Below are 14,540 nucleotides of genomic sequence, written 5' to 3'. Positions count from 1 at the left end.
AAGTTGTGTGGGGTGGGAGGGGGGTCTACGCTACCTTCTAGACACCTCACACGAGTCCTCGGACGACCACTAAAGATGGCGTCGAGTTATCAAGGGGCCCCCGCTAAGACAAGGGAAATTGGAAGTTGGTACAGAGGTACAGTCCTCTGTGCGACCGCCCCTCACAAGTGAGGGGGGAGTTCTGGTAGTGGGGATCTGACACCGGTTACAACCTTGCCGTTGGCCCGTAAATGTTAGGATGTACAATTTCAAAGTTTGAGTTTGAGTAATGCATTTGCAGGATGTTTAGTATCGGCTAGGAGAACCTTTGTATTAGAGATGTGTTAAGGTCAGCCAAGAACATCGTAATGTGTAAATGAAATTGTACATGATATGAAACTGTTATTTTGACGTTTTAATTTTGTTTCATATTTTAATAAATACGGCCGGGAGGGTAACTCCCTCCCGCCTTCCACAAGTTCAGAACCGTTTCCGTCTTCCCATCCTTGGGGATTGTGTTGAGAGGGGGTGGCGGGTATCTCAGCCATATGGAAAGGGGCGACCACTCGGTCCCCCCGAGTGTATGGTGGAGTACCCCGATCCCCCCGGGAAGCCATTTTGGGCGGGAGGCGAGTCTCGGCTGGTATGCCCGAAGCAACGTAGCCGGGGCGCGCCTTTTCCCGCCCAAGAGGGGGTTGTCCTAGACACCAACTCCGCTAGCCACGCCCTGGAGGCGGATTGGAGGTGGGTCCACGCCCGCCCGAAGAAGGATAAAAGGAGCGACAAGCCAAGGAAGCATCCTCTTGTTCCTGTGCTCTGAAGCTGCACCTCCCCGTTGCACGTGAGCTCGAGACGGAACGAAGAGCCATTTTTGACCCACCCACCAGCCCCTGAGGACAGCGATTTGTTGGAATAAAGTCGAGTGTCATGATATTGTTTTCTTGCAGGTTGTTTTGAATAAAGTTGGTAATTTGGTGTGTAATAAAGTTGATAATTTTTCCTTTTCAGCATGTTATGCAGCAAAGTAGGAGCACTGGATGCTCGGTAGAGATTATACTTCGATTTGCTTAAGTATAAATTGTTTTTTCTCCACTTTAGTCTTAGATTGTCGTATTTATTTTGGTCGGGCGGTAAGGTCATGATCGGTGAGCAGGAATTAGAAGATCCCTAGAGGTAGGGCGTCACCCATTATGGATGGGAGCGCCCGGGGGGAGGCGGCCATTGGCCCCTCAAACGGGGAGGCGGTCCCCTCTAAGGATGGGGACGCCGAAAGGGAAGGCAGCCATAGGCCCCTCCCTGGGGAGGAGGGGCTAGGGCCCCTCCTGGGAATTTCCCGGGGCCAGGACATCTGCGACGGCAGATGTGGTAAGTTGTGTGGGGTGGGAGGGGGGTCTACGCTACCTTCTAGACACCTCACACGAGTCCTCGGACGACCACTAAAGATGGCGTCGAGTTATCAAGGGGCCCCCGCTAAGACAAGGGAAATTGGAAGTTGGCACAGAGGTACAGTCCTCTGTGCGACCGCCCCTCACAAGTGAGGGGGGAGTTCTGGTAGTGGGTATCTGACACCGGTTACGACCTTGCCGTTGGCCCGTAAATGTTAGGATGTACAATTTCAAAGTTTGAGTTTGAGTAATGCATTTGCAGGATGTTTAGTATCGGCTAGGAGAACCTTTGTATTAGAGATGTGTTAAGGTCAGCCAAGAACATCGTAATGTGTAAATGAAATTGTACATGATATGAAACTGTTATTTTGACGTTTTAATTTTGTTTCATATTTTAATAAATACGGCCGGGAGGGTAACTCCCTCCCGCCTTCCACAAGTTCAGAACCGTTTCCGTCTTCCCATCCTTGGGGATTGTGTTGAGAGGGGGTGGCGGGTATCTCAGCCATATTGTATTTGAACTTGTGGTAGCCGGCATAATGCCAGCTCAGTCAGATTGCACCCAAGAAAAAGAGACACAAGCCATGATGACGCAGACTTGCATGCATTACTTTAAGCAGTACATGCAGGTGGGGCTAGGGAAGCTCTTACTTTTGTATAGGGGTGGCTCTGGCCGTACTCGGAAACATCAAGGGCTACTGCTCAATGTAATTTATATTTCGCACTGCCCCCTGGGCCTTCAGTACTACAAAAGGAAAATGAAGATTATTCATTTCTGATCATATATCCAGCCGATCACATGTTCTCTTTGCTTATATGATGGATGACTTTAGGTGCTTTGCTGTGATAGATTGAGTGAACAACAGCGATAGTCCACCCATGATTAACACAGCAGAAAGAAAATTATGAACATAGGGAGTGAGTGTGGTGAACATAATTGCCGGAGGAAGGGACTTGACTTGATATAATTGTCAACTATCCAATACATACACAATGTATGCTGTGCTTGCAAAGTAAACTACTGTACTGTTATTTTAGGCAAGGGAGAGTTTCTGAACAATCACAACTTGTAGTATTTGGATTTCCTCTGCTTTGCTACTCTGGCACGGACATGCTGTTTGAACAAAGTAACACTCTTCATGCACTGAGCGTCTGCTCTACATACACCTCTGCTATGTATGAGGAAGAAGATACCATCCAGGCTTCCAAAGTAAACATCTATCATTCTTCATAATGTCTCAACTGTAACAACTTTACTTTTTCTCAACAACCAAATAACACCCTTTTCATTTTATTTGGTAAACCACCGTCTTGACTTGCATTTGAGTTTCACCAAAATTATATATTGCAATGCACACCACACATGAATTATCTGATTGACCCACACAGGCAGTCATTTTTTCTTTCTCCTCCAACCATCCTTGCTTCAGGCAGCCATGCATCTGATTCCTTCCTATCAGCCACCTCTGCCTGCATTCAAAAACACGTATCATTCTTTAGTTATAAATGTTACGACTCGCTCGTCCTTCCATTGACCCTAAGGGCTCCATTAGGATGACGGGCGGACTTTGCCCTCCCGTCATCCCATCGTAAATTGGGACCACCCGCCATAAGGGTGGGGGTCCCGGGGGTGCCATTAGGATGTGCCTGCCACAGTGGCGGGCACATCCTGTATTTTCAGCATTGTGGCGGGCGGTGCTCTCTGCACCGCCCGCCACAATGCTGAAAATGCACTTTAACATTGTCATGTGCAAACTCGGCAGGCACCGCGCGGTGCCTGCTGCTTTGAAAATGACAAGGAAGGGGGGTACCACAGGTACCCCCCCACGTGCACCCCCCACCTGTACTTCACTCTGGGGGCATCGCCGCCGCGGAAAGGCACTGCACACCATCCATCATAATATGTCTGGCGGTGTCTATTACACACCGCCACCATATTATTCCATTTCCGCCCCGGCCGCAAGGCGACCGGGGTGGAAAAGTGGCAGGCGGTGTTTCCCTCAGTTGCGTTCCCCCCCGCCATTGTAATTTGGCGGGGGGAAAAGGGTGGTGGGCGGGTATTTATGTTGGGCGGATCACCACCATCACCATGGCGGTGGCGATCTGCCCGACATCCTAATGGAGCCCTAAGTTCGTTCCATTTTCGTTCATCACATCCCTCAAGTTCATCTGATATGACTTGGCTTCACGATAAAAGTTTTCCAGCTGATTTGTAGTCAAATAGAAGGGGCCATTGCTTACTCGAGAACTACCCCCGCTAATGGTATTGCTCAGTCAAGGGTGACTGTCTTCTCCGTGATTGGCTAAATAAATGTAATTCTAAATCAGTAACTGTTCTTAACAGTACAGGGTACTTGTAGTAGTGTACTGTCTACTGTACAGTACATCATACACTCCTTTGAGAGCCTACTCTAAAATGTCAATAAGGAGTATAATAATAACTTACCACCGTCCGCCGCTGCTGAGCCATCCCCCACAGCTCCTCCTGGTGGCGCCGCCGCATCCGCCGCTTGAGTGGACCCCTCCGTGCTGCTGGCCCCGGCACTGGTGGTGGCAAGTGCTGCATCCGATGTTGTGACGCCTAGAAAAAACATGTCATATTTTTAGATGCCATACACCACCCTCTACTTCGTCTCGTAATGGAAGAGAAAACGTTAAACAAGTTTTAATTATTGGGACTGAAAAGAAGTCACGGTTTTTGGGGAGGGTGTTAACTTATATGCTTAGCCATAACATGCAACTCTTTTTGGCATAACTGATGAATGCTTGCTCTTTAACGTGCAACATTTTTATATAATTACAGACAGAACCAACTACTCCTCATCACCACCAGGAGGACTTGAAGTTCCAACAAGGTGAGGGCTCCCGAGTCCCGCACAGTTACTTCTGACTGAGTTATGTGGAAAGTCGAACTGCACCTATCATCAACAATGTCCTATTTCTCTTGTCCATACTTCTGTACGTGCAGAATAGTCCCTGAAACACTAGCGGTATGGTATGTGCTACTATCAAATCAAAAAGCCAACTACTAGCTTATTCTTGGTGGACATTGACATTTTGTTGTTGGAAATTGTCAAAGCACTAACATTAAGAAGACTGGAATAGACAGCAAGGGAAACCCAGAGGACTGCACTGAGTGCCTCTAGAGCTATTGCTGGATCAGAGTTTTGTTTAACACAGTTTGCCGACTGGGCAAGCTTAGCTACCTACACAGACCTACTCATAAATAATAGTAAATAGTGGTAGCACAGAGAGTGATGCTAGAGAGGCAGGATAAGAAAGTATAAACAGTCTACAAGAAGATCAAAGACTGGTTTGTAAAAAATAGAATTAGGAAACAGTTTGGAATGAATAAGAGCTGTAAAAGTTAGGGAAGTATAATTATATTAACATCAGAACAACTTACTGGGGCCAGCAGAAGAGCCTGCTGAGGACCGTTCCTGCCCACTCTGTTCCGCCGAAGTCTGGGATGTTGCTGCTTTGCCCCTGGGAGGTGCTGATGATCATGAAATAAACACAAACATGGATGATTGTTTTTTGGAAATATTTGATTTCTTTGACCACAATCTAAAGTTATCTCGGGGAAACAAATTAGCAACAATTGCACTACACCTATCCGATCTGGTCAACTAGGAGGATACTATTATTATTATTATTATAAAAGCTTTTATAGCGCGCTCTATTACTAAAAAAATAGTATCCTGGCGCAAAAAAGTGAGGGCAGAGCAAAGAGTTCCTAGAATGACATTACAGAGAGAAGAAAGAGACCTACGGAGTGGTGTTAAAGAGATGGGTCTTCAGTCCTTTCTTAAAAGCAATGATGGTAGGCGCTGTTTTAATATGGAGGGGGAGAGTATTCCAGGCTTTCGCGGCTCTGACTGCGATGGATTGGCCGCCTAGTCTGCAGTACTTAAATTTAGGCACGGACATTTGGCACAGATTGGCCGACCAGAGGGAGCGGGTAGGAACATAGAGGGAAAATCTTTTCCTCGGGTAAACTGGGCCAATTTGATGAACAGCGCGGTAGGAAAAGACAAGAATTTTAAACATAATCCTATGAGCAACTGGGAGCCAATGGAGGTCGCGAAGTAGGAGGCGAACACTGGAGCTCCTAGGTATGTTGAACAGGAGTCTCACAACGGCATTTTGAATGACCTGAAGACGGTGGATCAGATAGGCCGGTAGTCCACAGAACAGGCCATTCGCGTAATCTAACCTGGAGAGTATTGGAGCGCGAATAACAGTCTCTTTGGCCTCTCTCGGGAGGAGGGGAAAAAAACCTACGTAGAGTTTTCAAAGTGGAGAAACAGACCCCCTTAAGTTTTTTTAAATGGTCCTCAAATTTGAGGTCATTTCTGAACCAGACTCCTAAATTTTTTGCGGGCCGCCAATGGATTTAGGACAGGGCAGGTCAGCAGGTCAGCAGGCCAGAGGAGGTCACTAATATTGTCAGGAAAGGAGCCATACAACAAAATCTCAGACTTACTTTCGTTACACTTTAGCTGGGCAAGTGCTAGCCATCGGAAAACAGATGATAGGCAAAGTTGGGCCGCCGACGTATCTAAATTGTTCTTAGGCCAGGTAAACAAAAGTTGGGTATCGTCGGCGTAAGCCATAATTTTTGCCCCTAGCTGTTCTGCAAGGTAAATTAAAGGGGTAAGGTGAATGTTAAAAAGCAGGGGGCTTAGAGTGGAGCCTTGTGGGACTCCTGTAGTAAGTTTCTTAGGGGAAGAAGCAAAGGGCGGCATCCAGACTTGTTGCGTCCTGTTGTCTAAAAATGATGTCAACCAGTCAAGTGCAGGGCCCGTAATGCCAATGGCGGCTAATCTGGAAAGCAAAAGGGAGTGGGGTACCGTATCGAAGGCAGCAGAGAGGTCTAATAGAATCAGAGCCGCTCTGCCACCTCCGTCCAAACATTGCCGGATTGCCTCGGATATTTCAACTAGGGCAGTCTCAGTGCTATAGGCTGCTCTGAAACCAGATTGAGCTGGGTGAAGTGCCTGAGAGGTTTCAACAAATTTGTCCAGTTGATTGAAAGCAATCTTCTCGCAAATTTGGCAAGAACTGGCAGCAATGATATAGGCCGGAAATTGGAGGCGACGGCAGGGTCCAGTCCGGTGTTTTTCAGAAGTGGAAGCCATTTTGCTTGCTTCTAGCAGGCCGGGACAGTTGCAGTGAGAAAAGAACGGTTAATAATCTGAGTAACCTCATTTCCAACTATTTCCGCTAGTCCCGCAAGGACTCTAGCAGGACAGGGGTCAGAGGGGGATCCCGATTTTAAGGCCGCAAGGACAGCGACGATGTCCAGTTTCGATGACAGAGCAAAGATGACGAACTGCTCTGTGGATTCTGGCATCATAGGCGGGGGAGCCACCAGGGGAGAGGGGAAGCTGTTACAAACAATTAGCAAGTCATCTTGAATTTTGGTAATTTTTTCAACAAAAAACACAGAGAGCTCTTCGCACCATTTCTCCGATGAGGGCAGCAGAGGTTGAGCTGCACAGGGTGAGACAAAGCTTTTTACAATGGTAAAAATGTCCTTGCTGTTGTTATTAGCTTTATTAATTCGTCCTGCATAATAGCAGCTTTTGGCAGATCTGATGGCCGCATAATACTTTTTTTGCGCCACCCGCAGATCCTTCTTTGCCTCAGGTAAATATGCTTGTCTCCAAATCCGTTCAAGTTTCTTATAACCCGATTTGAGATCGCGGAGAGAATGAGAGAACCAGGGTTTGGAGGTGGTAGTACGTAGTCTACAGATCCGGCCTTTATTAATAGAGGCAGCGGTCCCATGTTCAACCCATGAGTTAAACGAACTGACAGCTGCCTCAATTTCTAAGGGAAGTAGTGGGCGGGAGGCGGCTAGACAATCTGACAGGATATCTAAATTGATCTTCTGTGCGTGAGCAACTTGAGGACTGCTCTCAGCAGAAATAGTCAGAGACCAAGCAAACCTAATCAGCTTATGATCTGACCAGGTCACTATCTCAGGGCAGGTCAATGTCGAAGTTGGAGCATACCAGATTAAGGACAAGTCTTCCCGAGTGAGTAGGTGCCACAACCCATTGTTTTAGCTGGGCCATGGAAAGAGCTTCGTTTAGGCAGGCAGCCTCCGGAGAGTCCGAACTATCGACAATGATATTAAAATCCCCCAGGAAGAGATATCTAGAGAATCTTAATGCCCGTGGGATTATAACCTCTTCCAGTGCCTTCACAAAGTTACCCACGTATCCCGGAGGCCGGTAAACCAGTGTACCGCCTACGGTAAGATGAGAATTAAATGCTAAGGAGAAGTGAAGCACTTCAGCGTCAGCCAGCTGATCTTGAGGGTCATGGGAAAAAACACATTGTTCCCTATAGACAGCAGCAATACCGCCTCCTCTACCCAATCGGCGATCATTCCTAGAAATTTTGTAACCCCGTGGAATTGCAAGTTCAACTGATGGGGCACATGTCTCATTAAGCCAGGTTTCAGTAATAAAAAGTAGGTCCAGCTGATTCTCACTCAACAACTCAAAAATATCTGCTGCATGCTTGACTAGTGACCTAGCATTAATCAGACCTGCTCTAATGAGTGAGGAATCAACGGGGCTTCGAGCAGGGTGATTTAGAGTGGGTTGGAAGCGAAAATTACACGCAATGCGAACCCAAGATGTACTATCTGCCACCTCCCATATATCATTGCACATACAGGTACTGACTTTCAGTGCCATAAGGTACTCACGGGAGTATCGGGCGTTAGTCCTATAGGGCATCTGTGGTGCACCTGCAGGGGGTCTGGCACTGGGCACGTCCGGGACACGGACGGGCACAGACTTGTCCTCCTTTGGCGCTCCTTCGGCGAGCAGTCGGCGCGCCCGCTGTGCGTGGCCGCTGCGCGTCTTAAAGTGCATGACTACTTGTAGACCAAGCCCCTCCCTCCGCTGGACCGCTAACTTGGGTCCCGCAGGGTCCGGGCCTCACTCAAGATGGCGGCCGACCTAGCCCTCCACAACAATCGGCACCTGGAAGCCGCGGTGGAACGGGGCACAGAGGGACCAGATCACTAAGCACAATGGTTTGTAAAAGTATTTAAAAGACACAGAATTATTACATCACAATTATTAAAATCAATTGCATGTAGTAAAAAGATAACTCGATAATGCAGTGGGATGCAGGAAAGAGCAGAGGAGAACCCTCGCAATCTGCTCGCCTTCACAAGCGGAATATCGAGGTGCTGCCACCACCCCAAACAAATGCCCAGACCCACAAGCACCAGATCTACTTGTAGACCAAGCCCCTCCCTCCGCTGGACCGCTAACTCGGGTCCTGCAGGGTCCGGGCCTCACTCAAGATGGCGCCCGACCTTGCCCTCCACAACAATCGGCACCTGGAAGCCGCGGTGGAACGGGGCATAGGGGAACAGATCACGAAGCACAATGGTTTGTAAAAGTATTTAAAAGACACAGAATTATTACATCACAATTATTAAAATCAATTGCATGTAGTAAAAAGTTGACTCGATAATGCAGTGGGATGCAGGAAAGAGCAGAGGAGAACCCTCGCAATCTGCTCGCCTTCACAAGCGGAATATCGAGGTGCAGCCGCCCCCAGTAGTACAGTATTGCTGGATTCGCAGACCGTCTACTTGGAAAGTTATGTAAATCACTAACTAAACCAACAACAAAAAGGTTCTACTACGACTGCCAGCACTCAGCAGTACCCGACGTGACAGACACAGTCCGTCATCATGATTGCAGAGCACTAAAAAATGTCCTACTAGTAATAACAAGGCATAATATACTCAACCTATCAATCCATCACTATCTCTTCTTCTTAGTGGCAGCAGGAGTACAAAGGAAGGACTAGACTTGAGTCTCTAGTCTCTCTAGCATTAAGCAGTTCTGTAAAGTACTACACTCATACATATTCAGGGCAAATGAGCACAAAGTTGCAAACAAGTAAGCATAGTAGCAACGCCACTGTGGAGGAGAGCACCTGCAATCACAGAAGCTATTTAAACACTATTTTACCTGCAATGTCCAAAATACGGCAGCCAGATTAATTCTGAATGCTCCCGCAAGGACCCCGTCCAAACCTCTGTTAAGTCATCTTCATTGGTTGCCCATACGACAACGTGTCACATTTAAAATCTGTTGCTTAGTGCACAAATGTCTCTATGGGCAAGGCCCCAAATATCTGGCACAAAAATTTCAGATATATAAACCTGAACGTTTATTACGTTCGAGCAATCAATGCCTACTGGAAACCCCCAATGTAAAAAAAGTCAGACAAGGTGGACGTGCCCTATCATTTATTGGCCCTACCATGTGGAATAAACTTCCTTCTGACCTAAGACACAATGACAACCACCTGTGTTTTAGGAAGACCCTAAAAACTCTCCTGTTTCAGATGGCATAATTCTTCATATGGCTTCCACAGAAACAACATACTTCAGAACTTTTGCGAGCAAAGCGCGGAGATACCTTCTGGTCGATTCCTGCGCGATACAAGCAATTAAATAAATAAATAAATAAATGTAATCGAATAGGCAGCATTCTTGCTCTTTGGGGAAAACATATATTAGCAATATAACACAGAGCAGAAGACTACAAAGTAGTTATTAAATAGCTACTCACCAGGGCCAGGGATCTCCACGCCTAGCAGGTGGAGCAGGTCCTGCTCCCGGTCGAGGCTGTCGGCCCACCGGTGCGTCGCTTGGTCATAGGTGCTCCGGACCGCCGACTCCCTCCGAATGGCCCGGCACACCTTATCCCATACCCTTGACCGGGCCTGCCCCCTGCTGCCACGGTCTTAGGGAGGTGGCGCAGAACAAAAAATATAAGGGCGGCCACCTCCACCGCGGTGAAAATCCCCCTGGCCACCACTTGCTCCCCCCCTCACTCGTCCGCATGGGAGCCGGGTGCGGGGTGCAGGACCCTTTCCCTTACTCTTCCCGGCTCCCTTTGGCATGGTCCTGGACAGCTGAAGAAAAAAAAAAAGGAAAGAATACGGAAAAAGTGAAGAAAGGAAAAGAGTTTAAAAAAGTAGCTGTAAAAGTAACGAAACGTTGAAAAAAGCACAAAATATAGATGTAGAAAAATAGAGGGATAGATAATGAAAAAAAAGATTTTAAAAAAGTTCAAAGAAACAATGGATTGCAGAGATTAGGGGAGGATAGGAAAAGCATGCCCAGAACCATACCAATGATTGAAACACAAGATGGCTGCGCCCATTGAGGACCGCGTGGGTAAGTTCCCGCGATATTTTCCCCGCGAGCACGCAAAAACACATGCGAGCTTGTAATAGCGTGCCGCACACAACGCGAGCTTGCTAATTGCGCCCAGAAACGGGAATACGCAACGGGCACAACATGGCCGCGCCCATGTACGACGCATGGGTAACTTCGTGGTCGGTGCGCTGCAAGCGGCCTGTGACTACGCAAAAAACCCCGCGAACATGCAAAAAAAATCCGCAAATTCGCACGAATTCGCGGATTCTGCGGATCGCAAATTTGATTTCGCACGAATTCGCGGACCGCGAATTTGCAAATTTCACCCATACTTAGTAACTATCACAGTCCTAAACCCTACATACTATTCCATTAGTATCCTTGCTTGAAGAACTTTTTTATATCAGTTATAGCTTTAGTACAATGACGATATTCATTGTCAAGTGCAAACAAACACTCAATAGCAGTCTACACTGCGGGCAGCAGAGTTCGCAATTCGAATTTTAAATGCTAATTTCTATCAACAAGATTGTACTAAAAAAATACAACACTTCGACAGTGTATTCTGTACATATTTGATCTTTTCATGATACGCCTACACTTCGGTCAGTAGGGCTCACAATTAAAATTAAGTCTTGGTTCCTTAACTACAGAGTCTAGTTTTTATTCAGTTTTAGAATTATTGCCATCATACAGTTATGAAATAACAACGAGTGGCTTGCTGCACATACAGAAACATGATTGCCCCCTGTTGGCAGGTGAAGGTGTATGTCCATAATATTGGATAGTCTTTATTGTTCCATGGAACTGTACATAGCCTTGGACATCAGCAGGTGGTTGTGTGTCCGGCTATTCTCAGGTAGTCCAGCAGAGGTGTCCAGATATCTTTTGTTCTTGCGGGCAGTGGTAACTCCTCAGCATGCAGTGACAAATTGTCTTTGCAGTAGACTAACTCTTTAATCCACATATCGGCTTTAGGGGATGCCTTGCCCTCCCAACAGATCGCCACCCTTCGTTTTGCCATATTTGATAAGAAATGTATAAATCTGCCACTGACACATTTAACCTTAGGCATGATACACAGCAGACATGTTTTAGGGCAGTATGGAAGCTCCACATTCGTCATAATTTTTAGCCTAGCAATCACATCCACCCAGAATTCCTGTACGTGCCCACAGTGCCATGTGAGGTGCAGGAAATCAGCTCCCATGGTGCCATATCGCTTACCTTCATCTGTATCCCTAAGACCATATTTCCGTAGGCCGACAGGCATGTAGTAGGTTTTATGCAAGTATTTAAAGTGTATTTGATATGTAAATTTCCATTACAGATAAGGGCCTCGATTAGCTGACAGGCATATTCCCACTCTTTTGCGTAATTTGGGGCACTAATTGTTCATTACATCTAGCTAAGAAACTATCAGTACCCGGCCGACATTCGTCTCTGGCTGCAGGATAGAGTCCAGTCATAAGTTTGTGTCTCATTGCCTTAGAAGTAGCATGTGTAAAGTGCGCTGCGTTTGTGGTTCATTTGGAAAAGTCGGAAAATGCGCCTTTACCACCTCTCTTAGTCTGCGATAGGTAAACAAGAACAGCAGTGATTTGTTTTGGATATGTTGCAGTCCCTCTAACGTTAAAAAGGTACCTTCTGGGAACAAATCCTGCAGTTTATTTATGCTGGCCGACTGGAATGCAAGGGCAGCTCCTGTCTCTTGTGTGACCAATAATGCCACATGATGTGCAAGAGGGAGCAGAGGCGCACATAGCGGTAACTTTGCCACCAGCCGCCCAAGCTCATGCCAAGCTGATATGGTGTACTCTATGGTGTTGATTTCAGCTTTGGGAGTGCCGCGCTTAGTGTATGTGAGGATGCATCTTTGAGGAACTAGGTGTGCATTGCTGTCCCCCCCTGCTACGTGTGATATAAATGCATGAAAGTTGTACCAGAAGTGAGCATATTGTGCTTGAGCACATAGGTAGTATAATTGCAATCAGGTACTCTGAAGCCGCCTTTTTTGTAGTCCAGTATGAGTGTGCCCCAGTTCACCCTGGGTTCCATGCCGCCCCAAATCAGTTTCAGCAGTTGTGTGCGTAAATCCCAGAAGAATTGTCTGGTTAGTTTAATGGGGATTTTATTGAAAAATGCAGAAACCTTGGGAGCACAACCATCTTGATTAGTGCAATCCTGTCCTCCTGCGATAGTGGCAAGCCAACCCACCTCGTCACTTGATTTTCTAATTGGGGTGCCATGCTATGCCGTAGTTTTCACTGATTACCGTGTCTGAGAAGCAGGAAGCCCATATACCAAGGTATTTTATGAGCTCGGCCGTCCTCTCGAGAGGAAATACAGAGCATGCTGGACAGTAGTTTCAGAGAGAGGCACAGCTATTGAGTTAGCCCAGTTTATAGCCAGGTCCTAAAAATGTCCAAAACTGATATATTTGCGAAGTATGGGTGCTAGGTACGTTTGGGGCTCCCTAACATAAAGTACCATGTCATCCTTGTATAAGGAGATATTTACTGGTCTCAGTGTAAACCTGAGGGTGGACGCCCCATGGCATTGTCGGATACTGCAAGCCAGGGGATCCAGCAGCACTGAAAAAAGGAGAGGCAATAGGGGTTACCCCTACCGGGTCAATAATTTCACCCATCTACAAAAGGACCCCGGAGCCCAATTCTGCCTAGTATTTGAAACATGTAACCCCAGTAAACGGAATCAAATGCTTTGGCCACGTCGAACAGCACCGCTACCTCCTGAAAATCTGAGTTCAATATGTGAAAGAGGGAGAAAATGGTACGTAAATTGTATGAAGTGTAGTGCTCCTGTATAAAACTAGATAGGTCCTGTAGAACTATGTTCGGGAGTAAGGGTTGAAGCCTAGTAGCAAGTATTTTTGTTAGTATTTTAGTGTTGGTGTTAATGAGCAACAAAGGATAAAACGAGACCCATCGAGATGATGCCTTATCTTTTTTATAGAGCGATAATCAGAGGCCCACGAAGTGAGGGCGGCAGAGAGCCAGTTTCGTATGCATCCTCAAACATTGCCAGTGAGTAGGGCACCAGCTCTTCTGAAAATTTCTTATAGAATTTGCCCGTGAGTCCGTCTGGGCCCAGCTTTTTTCTATTGGGGAGGGTCTTAATTGCATCTTTAACTTCGTCAGCCGTTAAATGGTGAGCCAAATATTTTTGATGTGCCCTAGACAGCCAGGCTAATGCGATATCCACATGGTATTCATGCAGACAGGCAGGGACTGCCACGTCCCTAGAAGTGTACAGCACAGCGTAAAAGTTGCAAAACTGGACAGTGATGTTGTGTGGTGAGTAGTGATCCACCCCAGGCCGTCCGTACTATGATTAATCATGTGGTGTTCGTGTCTCATCCTGATTTTAGCTGCAAGGTGTGTCCCGGTTGCCCTCCCTCCCCATACGCACTAGCAACATGCGTTTCTGTCATATATTCACCTTTGTCTACCGCCAGATCATTGTATTCTGTCACTACCTCTTTAACTTTATCCAGCGTGGCAGAACTTGGATCAAGCTCCTGTGCCATTTCAAGCTGTTTAAGCTTTTTTGCTAAACTCAACAGCCCCCCTCTAATATCCCTGAGGATATCTGCATTTTTACTAATACACGTCCCACAAATTGAAACCTTAAAGGCTTCCCAGAGTGTTGCCACTGTGCTGACCGACCCCACATTAATAGTGAAATATTTTTGTATAGCTTCCCTGACCGTGGCCGTGGATGTGAGCACGACCGGATTGTAGTCCGATAAAGTCAATTAGCCCTAAGTCTTCCATACCCACTTTGATGTCATGGGCGGCTTTGGGTGAGTGTCCCCGCTGCTGACTCAACTTATCTTTCTTGGGGTTAAGGTGTGTGTTGAGGTCCCCTTTCCATAATATTTTGGAGTCAGGTCCCTCTCGCAGCACCGACAGTATGTCCTCATAAAACTTACAGTTGTCTAC

This window comes from Lissotriton vulgaris, chromosome 4_1, assembly GCF_964263255.1.
Source record: "Lissotriton vulgaris chromosome 4_1, aLisVul1.2, whole genome shotgun sequence".
Lineage (NCBI taxonomy): Eukaryota > Metazoa > Chordata > Amphibia > Caudata > Salamandridae > Lissotriton > Lissotriton vulgaris.
The sequence above is the reverse complement of the archived record's forward strand: the minus strand, read 5'-3'. Positions refer to the sequence as shown.